The 9,190-nt window shown below is 40.4% G+C and overlaps 1 protein-coding gene across 2 annotated transcripts in view; it reads left to right on the top strand.

The window, feature by feature from the left end:
• The first annotated feature begins 949 nt into the window (after positions 1-949).
• Positions 950-9,190, top strand: part of SGCG (sarcoglycan gamma) — a 137,146-nt gene continuing 128,905 nt past the window's right edge. For both annotated transcript variants that reach the window (XM_082043377.1, XM_082043375.1), the window contains exon 1: positions 950-1,112. The gene's annotated coding sequence lies outside the window, so the exon portion shown is untranslated. The remainder of the gene's footprint in view (positions 1,113-9,190) is intronic.

The following is a 9,190-nucleotide window of genomic DNA, read 5'->3' as shown; positions in this document are numbered from 1 at the left end:
CTTTTTCCTTTGCAGTTATCCCACTGGTATTTACTCCTCTCTGCCTTTGTGAACACCCTTGTTGTAAAATTTGTCAGAAAAGTATATTTATCATTTAACTTTCCAATCTGCAAGTCCTTCATCTCTGAAGGAGAGGAAGGGAAGGGATGGAAGGAAAGGAAATTTTCTTCTTTACCTCCCAGATCTGTTTTTCTTCTCCCAAACTACCCAATCTCATATTCCTTCAGCCTCCTCCAGCATCCACCCCCTGCGCGCCTTGTGCCCTCCACAACCTCTGTGCTGCCCCAGCTCCTACAACACATCTCAGCCTCTCAGGGAAAAGCGCTCTCAAACCTCTACCTCTCCCACTGACCCCGAACGTTCCCTGCGCCGCCCGAACCCGAACTCAAACCCACTCCCCAGCACGTGGGCCAGGCCCGCCCCGAGCCCCGCGCAGGCGCACTCTGCGGAGTGCCGGGCGGGCCGGGGGCGCCCTCCACAGGCGGCGGCTGCTGCCCGCGACGCGCCACAGGGACCCGCCGTCTGCGAGAGGCGGAGAGACGGGGCTGCGACTTGGTGGAGGGGTCAGCGGTACAGCGGAGCTCGGAGGGAGCCGCCTGTACCTCCCAGGGCCGGGCCCTGTAGGGGCCACGGCGCTGCTGCCGGCGGGGCCGCGCCGGGTGCCTGTTGCCACGGGGAGAGCGGGAGCTGCGGCGGGACCCGCCGCCGTGTGGCCGCTGCGGGAGGGGGTCCCGCCTCCCTCAGGGCGGCCGGGCGAGGAGGGAGGCGGTGTCGCGGGAAGAGGGGCTGCAGCCCGGCCGCCGAGTGTCCGCCCGGCGGCGTGAGCAGGAGGGAAGGCAGGAGGGAGGGCACAGCTCGTTTCCCGCCCCCGGCTCGGCCTCTCTCCTCCCTCCCCCTGTTCCTCCTTCGCTCCCGCCGCACCGGCGAGGCTGCGAGAGCGGCGCCTGCCCAGCGCCCGGGGCTGCAGCCCTGCCAGGACGAGAGAAGGAGGTGCTGCCTGCGGGGAGCGAGCTGGATGAAGACTTGTGCCTCAGGGCGGGCTGGCCAGCCCCTCGGGCATGAAGGGGACCGCGGGGACTCTGCCCTGCCCTGCAGCCGAGCGGGGACATCAGGTAACCGCCCCGCAATCTCCCCCTGAGCCGTACGCGTCTGCCCCCCGGCTCGGCCCGGCTCAAGTGCTGGGAGAGCGCCAAGTGTCCTCTGAAAAGTTACCCGAGGGGCGAAGGGCAGAGGAGGAAGGCGAGGAGACAGTCCTCGGTGTAGGGTTGCACGGCGGTTTATTACAGACCTCAGCAAGACCCGCTGCTTCGTGCTCTAGGAACTCAATCGGGTTCCTGGGGCGCTGATTTCCCGCCGGGGCGAGGCGGGGCAGGGCTGGGGAGAACCGCGTTGGTGCCGCGGGATCCCCCGGCCTCGGCAGCCGTGGCCGTGTTGCGGCCGGCAGAAAGTTTCCACAGGGGCAGAGAGAAGCGGGAGAGGATCGCGGTGAGACTGGGGCGGGGTGAGGGAGGACAGCGGTGTTTTGGGAGACACGTAGCGCTGAGGGCAGTGGGTGCTGCGGCTGGTACTGCCAGCAGTTCACTGAACTTGTGTCGCTCTTGCGTCCTCGGGTGCTGTTGGTTGCGGGGAGGTAGGGTTAAGTATCGTTAGAGGTATAATGTTGGTGTCCTTAACAGTCACATTTCAGTCTTCTGTGAAACTTGCCTACCTCCTTGTGTCCGCGTATATATGTTTAGGAAAAGAAAACAAACAACAGAATCTTACCAGAAGGAAAGGCATAGCAGTACGCATGAGACTTCAGTGTATGTGTTGTCTTGTATGACATACCTGTAAATGTACTGCCGTTCTTTTTGAGTCACACTTTGCTGGGTTGTCTTGTATGACATACCTGTAAATGTACTGCCGTTCTTTTTGAGTCACACTTTGCTAGGGCTTTTTTAACTGAATATTTGTGGGTTAAATATGAAGTTTTAATCAAAATATGTAGATTATCATTAACACTATTAGAGATTAAATCCCCCTTTTAAATGTTTTCACAATTATTTTTTTGCGCCTTTGCTCATAGTTTGTATAAAGGACAATAAGTCAGATTAATATTTTTTCATTAGCTCTTCTACAATCATTTAAGGAATAAAAAGTGAACAGGGTGCCCCGCAGAGGTTCTAGGTACCTTTCCTACAAGGTGAAAAAAACAACATTGAGTCATCTTAATGAAAAACAAACAATAAGAAATCTCCCTTCCTTACCAGTCAGAACAAAGAAGTGCACATTACAGACTGCCCTGAGAGTGAAAAGATTTAAATAGTTTCAATAAACCGAGGCTCCCCTCTCATAGCAAATGTTCTGCACTAACTCCATTGGTAAGATTGAAGAGAATCTACCTTGAGAATTATCAGCTGCAGTTCTGTTCTGCTTCCAGATTTTCAAATAGCAAGGTAATCCCTCAATGTTTGCTGCAAAAGCCAGAGGAGAAACTTAAATGCAATGAGTTTAATTTCATAAGATCAGAAAAGTTTGTGTAGCGTTTTGTTTTTAATAATATAGCAAATTTGGGAGCAAATGCAGGGGAGCATTCAAAAGCAGGTAATGCCTATGTTTGTTCTTTGGACGTTGATAAGGCAGTATATTTAACGCAGTTTTTCAGTTTGGGTTTTTTCTTCATAAAAAGTTATCTTCCTTAAAAAGGTGTATCACAGTTAATGACCCAATGCCACTTGGAGACTCTGTATGCTCAGTTTTTTGTTAATGGACTTTTATATAGCATTAAGCTGTGTGAGGGCTGACAAAAGAGAAGTGTAGGCATGTATAAAGCTTGAAATGCATTACACTTTGGGGGGTTTTGTTCTTTGGTAGCTTTTTCTTTGTTGTCAACTTCCAATGTAAAATGTCTCTGGGCTTTCATGCAAGTGGCAGATTTTATTAAACATATGAAACAATTTTCTGTTGTAAAATGTTCTCTAGCTCTTACTTCCTTAAAAAGATAGATATAACTAGTGAATTATCATTTTTCTTGACAGCATGACAGTTAAAACTTGGTTTGCATAGGAGCAAGTATGTGTAGTGCATTAAAAGAAGGTGTCGTTCCGAACTGTCATTGACTAACTTTTCAATTTGTTTCTATGAAAGTGAATATATCACTTGTAAAATGACTGCTAGGATATAGTTAAGAGGTAAGAAGGAATTTAATATAGTGATGTAGGCTCTAATTTAAGATTTTGAGTCCAGATTTAGTATTTTGATGCCTATGGATTAAGTGCTTAATTCTGTAAACAGAATTGTGAGTTACGTGAGAATAGGTGAATTAATTTTCCTCATATTAGCGTCTCAGTTTAAGTCCCAAAAGTGCTGTTGATGCAGCAGTACTTAAGCTACTCGGAGGTGGAGTGTGGAGTTTTGCCTCTTTATAACATACTGAAGCAAAATGCTTTGTTTGCTAATAAGCTTTCTGTTCTGACAACATGTCCAAGTTGTATGTAGCTATAGCTATTAAAAGCTGAGCTTGTGTTAGGAGTCTGGAGCTTAAACTTAACTGTGTGTTGAACAAATGTTCGTTTACATCATGTGAAATCTTAAGCAATGTAAATGACCAGGTGAAGCAATGAATTATCATTAAAGTTTGGAAGTGTGGAAAGTTTGTTAAAAGAGGAAAAACATAAGGAATTTAGGTATTGAGGACTTTTTGAACATGAACTTTTTTGTTTAAAAACTGAGCTACCAGCTTTTGAAGGTAATGCATGTGTTGAGGATTTGGGGTAAAGGTATACCTGGGGAGACACCTGGGAGATTTGCTTTTCCCTGAAAACTGTGGTTGCATATACAGCATTTCTCTTGTAGTTCTGTTTGCAATTTGCAAACCTTGTACCGCTCTACTTTAAAGCCTTCTCTTGAAGGCTTTTTCTGAATCATGATAGGTTTAACAATGAAGTAACAAATTTTCTATCTGGTGTGATTAGATGAGGTAAAATCATGGTGAAACTGAGTGAAGTGTTTCTGTAGCAGCAAGAGACTGATACAAAATAGAATAGTGACTAAAGAAAATTCCATCTTAGTGACAAGTTCAGCACCCAGGCACTGAGGAGTACATACTACTTCTACATACTGTAGAAGGTGAGGGCTTGCTTTTGGGAAAGAATTCCTTCTGGTGGCCACAAACAAGTAGTATTCTTGCAGAATGAGCAGAGTGAGCGAGTGAGCTTTCACTTTGGATGCCCTTTCTGTGTGTTTTTCCCTGTCTTCTGTTACATCTCCAGTCAGTCTTCTCTCAACTAACAGACACTTTTTTTTTTTTTTTACTTTTTTGTCACATTTGCTAGACCTCTAGTAGTTAATATTTTCTGCTGAATTCCTTTCAGTTATTCCCATATCGGCAAGTAAACTGTAAAGATTAGTTTACGCTTTGAGGCAGTGTGTTGCCTTTTATGCAAGAATATTTTATTGCTCATCACTTTTAGCTCTTGGTAAGTAACCACCAAAATACCATTTTGAAGAATAGCCACATATTATTTGTCCTTATCCTGTATTGTCTCAGTTGATTATTCCTAACTAAACTGTTTACCTTCTTGAATTGCATCTTAATTTTCTCCTGGATCATGTCTTCAGTTTAGCATGATTATTCTGAATTTTAGTTTTGTATACCATCTGACTTCTGTCTCTCCTTGTGTTAATGTAATGCTCAGATTTAACAGGTGTATTATGTCATTTAAGTTATTAATAATGCAATAAATATTGTCTATCAGGACAGACTGGAGAAGCTCCTCTTAAGAAAGTCTGCCAGTTTGGCAAGGCATTGGTAATAATGAATCTCTGAATATGGTATTGTAACCTGTTTTTAAAATAACATCAGAGCAACAGGTTTCACTCCATAGGTACTGTATGTGTGTATAAATAGGGGTATTACTGTCTTTTATCAACTCTTATAAGGCCCAAAGCAGGGGTAGTATGTGTTTCTGTTATAAAGGGTTTGTTACAATACATCACAACTTTCAAGGAAAGAAAGCACTCTTGAGGCTTATAGTTTAGAAATTTGTTTTAATACAATAGTTTTCACTGAGCAATCAAATACCTTTTCCTGAATAGCAGGTCAAAATACTCCTGGCCAATGCACCTTGCAATCATATCAGGTATACTATTTGTAATTAAAATGCTGTTCACAGACCTCATGAAGATTACCAAGTCAATAAAGTACTAGTTTTACTTTCTAGTTCTGACAATTTTTTGTAGTAAGTGATGTTAGTCAGCAAATAATGGGGAATAATATGTCAAGTTTTAGATCAGGAGTGTCAAATTTATTTTAACTGGGAGCCACATCAGCCTTGCGGTTGGCCAAATGTAATTTTAGGACTGTATAAATGTAGGAGTAGCTACATTTATACAGTCCTAAAACTACATTTGGGCCTTTGAAGGCAACTGTGAGGCTGATGTGGCCTGTGGTGAAAATGAGTTTGGCACGCCTGTTTTAGATAATTTCTAAAGGTCATGCAAGGTCAACATTTCTACACATTTGTAGTTTTCCTCTAATGTTTTCCTAAATGTTATTAAAAAACCTCACTCCCTGTTAAGAGTGTATGTCCCTGAAAATCGTGGGAATCTAAAGTCTCTTAGATTGATGTTATATTAAATTGATGTTAAATTTACCTGCTTTCTGCTAATACATGGAGGTTTAGATTTAACAGAGTGATAATGAACATCTAATTATCTTTTTTCTACCTCAGCGGAGAGACTGACCATGATGTTCCAAATTAAAAAATTTGTCAATATTGCTGTTGATTTAAGTCACATAACATGTATCAGCCTCTGAAATTGAAGAATTAATTTTGTAAACTGCAACATATGTAAATAATACCCAAATAAATTATTTACTTCTTGTTGTGCATTAAGCATTCACTACTTCTGAAGGTGAACATTTAACATAAATTCTGAAAACTTCATAATTTCATGTCTGTATAAACCTGGAAAGACAGCTTCTATTTATTTTTGATCTATGGAATTTGGATTTTGTATAGTGAACACCATTACTCTATATTATCACAAAAAGTTACTAGTAAAAACATGTTTCTCTGGGTTAAAAAGTAGATAGCATTTGGAACAGAACAGTTTTGAGGAAAAAGTGTCAAGATTGAAGAAATTGTACAATCTGTATAAAACAAAATTAAGCATTAATTAAAAACCTGTCAAAAGAGTACATGTAAGTTTATGCTAAACCCAGCAATTTATTTGATTGCAGAAACAAGGAAATTGTTTATTTTGGAAAAACTGACAGATATTTATGTAAAGTTTCTTTGTTAACAAGGAATTGTAAAGTAATTTGCAACATTTATTTGTGAAAAACGTAATATGTGTGGGGAAGCAGGTCTCATTTGTCAAGAAAACATCATATTTTGTATATATTACCAGTGAAATTAACTTTTTTATCAGTTAGCTTACCTGGTTCATCAAACTCTTACAAATGAATTCAATAGGATTTTGAGGCTGGGGTGGTGTTTAGGGTTTTTTTCTAATAATCATGTGTCTTTTGAAACTATCTTATTTTGATTAGGGTGTTGGTTTTTTTTTTCCTCTTGGAATTTGATTTCCTCCTACTGTTTTTGCCAAACTGGAAAAAATGTATTTTGTCATATATATTAGGTACTCCATCCATAAAAGGAATTGGAGATCAGCCTGTCTGGAAATATTTGGAGCTAATTCTTTAAACAAGATATTTTAAAATTTTAAGGAAAATAATTGGAAAGGCTAGAAAAACATGAAATCATATTTTTTTGTTGAGCATACAACAGCTTTTCAAAAGGGCAGATATTTGCATGTTGCAAGTGGAATGAGCTAATAGAGATTCTGGAGGTTTTCTGCCATCCCAAGAAGTGTTATGAAGACAGACTGTATATCATTTGAATTTCTTGCTTTGAAAAAACTATTAATATATTCAAAATACAGTTGAAGATTTTTCTAAAAGAAAAGAAATTTACTTAGTTTGCATGTGTTCATGATTTTGCTTTAGGGAAACGATAGTCTACAGTAAAGCCTTTGTTTGGTGAAAGAAAGTTGAGAAATCATGTAATTTCTTTTCTAACCTGCTAGAATGGTGCAAGCTATATGGATCGCTTCACATGATGTATATTACAACTAACTTTATCATTGCAATTGTAAAAACATGTATGTCTTGTTTTAGCACAGCACTTGATGCTTTGGCTTCCGCACCCGGTTTCTTAAACAAATGAAGGGCAGTTCTGGCATTCTGCAGGGGAAGGACAATTCTTTCAAGACTATTTAATGTTTTTAGTAAATGATATATTTTTAAGTGAAAAATACATGCTGTAAGGGAGGTTCCACTTTTAACTGACAGAGCAGAACTACCTTGTATGTGTTTATGAATTGTTTGCTGGTTTTATGAAGCTTCTTTTCTTCTTTACATTGTCACCAGCATCAGCAGGAAGGATGATGAGCATCTTTGTTCCAGTTATTTTGTAACAGACAGGAAAACCTGATGTTTAAAATAAAAAAGCAGGAGACGCTCTCAAAACCTCTTGAATTCCAGTGAAAGCTGAATCTTAGCAGCTCCTACCCAGTCATCTATTAATTGTGAAAATTCAGATCTTTTAGTGTTCTGGTCTTTTCACACTTCTTTTCCGCACTGGGTTTTGATTGCTTTGGAGGATCAGTTCATTTGGACAAGGCACTATTTGTAGACACAAATTCCCTACAGAAGCCCTTTGTCTTGTTGTCTGCTGCTTCCACTTTCTCTGTTTAAAGTTCTGTTCTACAAAGAGTGATTTTCATTCTTGCTGCTGTTCTCCTCCTCCTCCATCGCTTGTCTACAATGGGTGTATGCTTCTGAGGAGCTGCTTTAAAATTTAAAGTAGCGGGCTTTCCAAGTTGCTTGTACGAAATCTGATTGACATCTCCTTTGCAAGCAGTGAGAGGGTACTGATGTAGATTCCTAGTCTGTTTGTCAAAAGCTTCAGCATACCTGCTTCTTCCTTGATGTATGATATGACATAAACAGTTCTGGAATAGTGTTTGAGTTTCATCTCCTGGCATGAAGAAAGAAAACATCCAAGAGAACTATCAATAGATTTCCTCAAAGTTATTAAAATATTTTTTACCAAAAACTTGCAAAAAGCCTGAATCTTAGAAGATTCTCTCAGAGGCAAATAGTTACTTAAAAACCTGGGAAGAGAGTTTGGGAATGTGTGTTTTGTTTTGACCCAGATGAGTCAGATTACCAGTGAGGTCTTGGGATAAGAGATAGTGGATCATATGCTGTTCAGTTTGAAGAAGTAAACTAGTAAGAAGGCGAGAGCTTTAGCTGAACATTAGTGAATTAAACAAGGTAGCTGCTACGAAAACAGCAGCATTATTTCCTGGATATGTAACTTTCTTTCTCAGTAGATTCTAAGTAGCTTCTCAAAGGATCTTTGCTTTAGCCCTTGCCCTCAGTCATCTGGTTTTGAATGCTGTTTGATCCTCATGAGGAGTACTGGAATTATTGACTATAACTTTCTGAAAATCTGAGTTCATGGCTCAGTGGTGATCAGAAAAGTGAATAGAGTATTACAAAATAGTAGAATAGGAACCAAAAGCAATATAAATATAATTTTTTCCATTACATATATATATACATGTATATATGTTTCTGTTAATTTTAAATGCCATAGGCAGTTACAATTATTCTATCTCAAAAAAAAAAAAAAGAAGATACAAGCTTATAAACAATTCAGGGAAAGGCAGAAAACATGTCAAGGAGATGCTATGCCTTCTTCAACAGATGATCAAACAGATTACAGTTCTTCAGCTTGTAAAAGAGGCACTAAAAGGTAAAGTGACAGAAGTTGATGACATTGAGTGGCATGAAAAAAGGTGAAGATTGGCTCATTATTCACCATTTCTCATTGTGTGATAACATTCAATGAAACTATCAGTCAGCAATAAAATAAAACAAATTATTAAGTAATTAAGCTGTCAAATTCATTGCCAGAGGATATTATAGTGGGCACATGTGTAAAGGACCTCAAAGCAGAGTGTTCACACTGATGGACGGTGAGTTCACTGGTAGCCATCAGGTGGAGATGTCCAGAGGCAGTTTCTGGGCTAGGAGGTCTCTTAGTCCATCTCATATGCAGAGAGGTAGAAGAACATGCCGATGATGGAAATGTCAGTCCTTGACCTGTTTCTTACATTTTATTTTCATAAGCATCCT

This window comes from Streptopelia decaocto (assembly GCF_964273445.1).
Source record: "Streptopelia decaocto genome assembly, chromosome: 1".
Taxonomy (NCBI): Eukaryota; Metazoa; Chordata; class Aves; order Columbiformes; family Columbidae; genus Streptopelia; species Streptopelia decaocto.
The sequence above is the reverse complement of the archived record's forward strand: the minus strand, read 5'-3'. Positions and strand labels throughout refer to the sequence as shown.